Below are 5,088 nucleotides of genomic sequence, written 5' to 3' on the forward strand. Positions count from 1 at the left end.
TTGAGGCTCTGTCTCAAAAAAAAAAAAAAAAAAACAAAAACAAAAAATAATAATAATAATGATAAAAGTAGGGCCAAGAGCTGTGGCTCATGCTTATACTCCCAGTACTCTAGGCAGCCTACACAGAAGGATCACTTGAGCTCAGGAGACCAGCCTGAGCAACAATAAAACCCATCTCTACTAAAAACAGCTGGGTGTGGTGGTGCATGACTACAGTCCCAAATACTTGGGAAAATGAAGCAGGAGGATCACTTTAGCCCAGGAGTTAGAGGTTTCAGTGAGCTATGACCATGCCATTGCACTCTAGCCTGGGCCACAGAGCAAGGCTGCCTCAAAAAAGAAAAAAAAATAGAATGGATAAAGTGTGGCATATTCATCCAATGGCATGCCATATAGCAATGAAAATAAATGAATGTTTGCAACATGCAACAACCTAGGGGAATCTCACAAATGTTGAAGCAAAAGAGAAAAAGAATGTCTAGTATCTAATTCAACATATGTAACATTCAAAAGCGAGAAAAACTAATCCAGGGTGATACATACTAGAATAGTAATTCCTTTGGTGGATAGCAATTGAGAGGTGTTAAAGAGGGACTTCTCAGGGGCTGGTAATGTTCTGTTTGATCCAGGTATCCATTGCATGTGTGAGTCCATTTTATCAAGCTTTATTTAAGATATCTTAAACTTTAATTTAAAAGTTTACTTGCACTCTGAGAGGGAGAGGCTGGTGGACTGCTTGAGCTCCTGAGTTCAAGACCAGCCTGAGCAAGAGCGAGACCTCATCTCTAAAAAAATACCTGGGTAGGCAGCACCTGTGGCTCAAAGGAGTAGGGCACCAGCCCCATATGCCAGAGGTGGTGAGTTCAAACCCAGCCCTGGCCAAAAAAACTGCAGGAAAAAAAAAAAAAAAAAAAAAAAGCTGGGTGTTCTGGCAGGCGCCTGTAGTCCCAGCTACTTGGAGGCTGAGGCAAGAGGATCACTTGAGCCCCAGAGTTTGAGGTTGCTGTGAGCTATGACACTGCGATACTCTACCCAGGGTGACAAAATGATTCTCTGTCTCAAAAAATTAAAAAAGTTTACTTTAGAAATAACCTTTAAGAAAATATGTAGTATAAGAAATGTAAGTGACTGAACAGAAAAGACATAATGGGCGGGTACCAGTCTGTAAATACTTCACTGGTAGGAGCAAAAAGGTGTGGCTTTTTAACTAGATTAATCCCTGCCAGGACAAGTAGCAATCTGTTCAGAACATTATGTGCTCATAGAAAATAGACAATGATGCTTTTTTTTTTTTAGTTTGAAGGCATCTTGAGCTGATGTCAAAGTGTCTAGTTAGGGGTTCCTTTGATGAAAAGAGTTTGCTTTGGGGTGGCACCTGTGACTCCAGGAGTAGGGAGCCAGCCCCATATGCCAGGGGTGGTGGGTTCAAGCCCAGCCCTGGCCAAAACTAAACAAACAAAAAAAAGAGTTTGAAGTTTGACTTTTTGAAGTACATCCAAGAAGAAAGGATTCTCAGCTCCTAACATTCAGCTATATAATAATTTGTCTCTGTTTATTTCTTACTCCCAAATATAATTAGCTCGACCGAGCCCACTCCTACTAGAAGCCTGTATAACTTAAAGATTAAAGCTTTGCAGTCCGACAGTCTTGGATTTAACACCCAATTGGCTGCCACTCATCAGCTTCGTGACCTTAGGCAAGTTTTAAAATTCCTTCCAGCTTCAACTTCCTAATCTATAAACTGGGGGTTATTAAAGTATCTACCTCATATAGGTAGCTGAGCACTTAATAAAATTAAACCACTTAACCTATATGGCACATTTAAAAGAAATTAACTCTTGTATTTTCTCAATACATTTTTAACAACCAGCCTAGTTTCCTGCCCTAACTAGCCTCTCACACTTGATCTTCTTCCATCTCACTAAACTAGTATGTGCTGAAAAAAGAGAAACACGAAAATACATCCAGGCCACATGTAGGGGCTCACGCCTATAATCCTAGCACTCTGGGAGGCTGAGGCGGGTGGATTGCTTGAGCTCACGAGTTTGAGACCAGCCTGAGCAAAAGCAAGACCCTGTCTCTACTAAAAATAGAAAAACTGAGGCAAGAGGATCGCTTGAGCCCAAGAGTTGGAGGTTGCTGTGAACTGTGATGCCATGGCACTCTACCTAGGGCAACAGCTTGAGATTCTTGTCTCAAAAAAAAAAAAAAGCAAAGAAAATACATCCAACTGGGCATAGGGAGGAGACATAAAGCACATTCCAATCACAATGGAAAAGATTCCATGGTTGCCCAGTTTGAAGGTTCACATACTCTCACTCTCCACTGTGGTCTCTCTTGCAGAATGAATAGCACTTTGAATCTACCCTTTTCCTCAAGATTTTTTTTTTGTCACCCTTGGTAGAGCGCCATGGCATCACAGCTAACCTCAAATTCTTGGGCTCAAGCAATAGTTTTGCCTCAGCTTCCCAAGTAACTGGGGCTACACTTACCACCACACCCTGCTATTTTTTAGAGATGGGGTCTCACTCTTGCTCAGGCTGGTCTCAAACTCCTGAGCTCAGGCAATCCACCCACCTCGGCCTCCTAGAGTACTGGGATTACACAAGTGAGCCACCACACCCAGCCAAGAATCTTTATTTAATAAATGCTGCTAAAAGAACTGGTTAGCTACATGGAAAAGACTGAATTTAGACCAATATTTCTTACCACTTATGAAAATTAATTCACAATGGATAAAAGATTTAAATCTAAGATACAAAACTATAAAAACTCTAGAAAATGTGGGAAAACGCTTACTGATGTCAGCTTTGGGAAAATAATTATTAAGAAAACCCCAAAGGCAACAAAAAAAGTAAATAAATGGGACATGATCAAATTAAAAAGTTTCTGTACAGGCGGCACCTGTGGCTCATTGAGTAGGGCGCCAGCCCCATATACCGAGGGTGGCAGATTCAAAAAAATAAAAGTTTCTGCACAGATAAGGACATGATGAACAGAACAAAGAGACAACCTACAGAGCAGGAGACGATATCTGCATGCTACAAATCTGACAAAGGACTACTAACAGGAATCTACAAGGAACTTAAACAAATCAACAACAACAAAAAGCATACAATACTATTAAAAACTGGGCAAGAGGCATGAACAGAACCTTTTCTCATGAGGACAAATGAATGGCCTATAAACACATGAAAAAATGCTTAGGAGAGAAATGCAAATCAAAACCACTTTGAGAGGTATCACCTAACCCTGGTGAAAATGGCCCACATCACAAGGCCCCAAAGCAACAGATGCTGGCGCAGGTGCACACAGAAGGGCATACTCAGTGCATGAGTATGCACTGTCGGTGGGACTACAAATTGGTGGGACTCCAGCCTTTCTGGAGAGAATTAAGGAGAGTCCTTAAAGACCTAAAAATAGTTCTACTACTTTATAGGTACAGTGGCTCACACCTATAATCCTATCACTCTGGGAAGCTGAGGCAGAAAGATCGCTTAAGCTCAGGAGTTCGAGACTAGTCTGAGCAAGAGCAAGACCCCCGTCTCTACTGAAAAAAAAAAAAATAGAAAAAGCATTGTGGCATAACCAAGCATTGTGGCAGCTGCCTATAGTTTCAGCAACTAGGAAAGCTGAAGCAGGAGGATCACTTAAACCCAGGAGTTTGAGGTTGCTATGAGCTAGGCTGATGAAATTCTGTCTCAAAAATAAATAAATAATGAAAAAAATAAAAATAGACCTTCTATTTCATCCTGCAATCCCATCACTAGGTTTCTACCCAAAAGCAAAAAAAAGTCATTTTATCATAAAGACATTTACACTTGAATATTTATAGCAGCCTAATTCACAATTGCAAAGATGTGGAAACAAAACAATAAACTGAGGTAATATATACCATAGAATACTATTCAGCCATAAACAGATGAAGATTGTGTATCTTTTGTAACACCCTGGATGGTTTTGGAGAACACCTCAAGTATCACAGGAATGGAAAAACAAGCATCATGTGTGCTCAATATTAAGTTGAAACTAGCAGATTAAAGCTCAGACTGACACAATAGAACTTGTCTGGCAAAAATAACACAGCTATTGCCCCTGATCATAACTGTCACAACCTATAACCTCCAACACTACTGATCTGGATACTGGACCCCATAGCTAGAACTACTATCCTGCTGCCTCTGGTAACTACATACAGCTGCATTCTGTTTCCAAAATGTATTCTGTGCAATCTCAGTTTCTTTGCATCACTAACTTCTCATTCCTACATGGAGGTGGTACCTAGCTGCAGGCAATGTTGAAAAAAAAAAAAAAAGAAAGAAAGAAACAGCAGCTAGTGCTATGGTTTGAAAGTATCCCCCAAAGTTCATGTGTTAGAAACTTAATCCCCAATGTAACTGTGTTGAGAGATGGCATCTCTAAGTGGTGGTTAGGTCATGAGGGCTCTGCCCTCATGAATGAGTAAGTGCCATTATCAAGGGGATATGTTTTTGATAAAATGGTGAGTTTGTTCCCCTTCTCTTGCTCTTGAGAATGCTCTCTTCCCCTCCACCTTCTGCCATGGAATGATGTAGCACAAAGGCCCTCGCCAGATGGCAGCATCATGCTGTTGAACTTCCCAGTCTCCAGAACTGTGAGCCAAATAAACATCTATTGTTTATAGATTACCCAGTCTGAGGCATTCTGTTATAACAGCACTGCACAGACTAAAACAACAAATATCTAGGATTCATGGCTTCTATAATGGGTAGCAGGCCCTGCAGCCAGTAGAGATTCTCCCAAACATAAAAAAGAAAATCAGGGCTCAGCGCCCGTAGTTCAGTGGTTAGGGTGACAGCCACATACACGGAAGCAGGTGGGTTCAAAACCGGCCTGGGCCTGCTATACAACAATGACAACTGCAACAAAAAAATAGCCAGGCATTGTGGCAGGCACCTATAGTCCCAGCTGCTTGGGAGGCTGAGGTAAGAGAATCACTTAAGCCCAAGACTTAGAGGTTGCTGCGAGCTGTGACCACAGCACTCTACTGAGGATGATATAGTGAAACTCTGTCAAAAGAAAGAAAGAAAGAAAGAAAGAAAGAAAGAA

This window comes from Otolemur garnettii, unplaced genomic scaffold, assembly GCF_000181295.1.
Source record: "Otolemur garnettii isolate 467f Iridium unplaced genomic scaffold, OtoGar3 scaffold00060, whole genome shotgun sequence".
NCBI classification, from domain to species: Eukaryota; Metazoa; Chordata; class Mammalia; order Primates; family Galagidae; genus Otolemur; species Otolemur garnettii.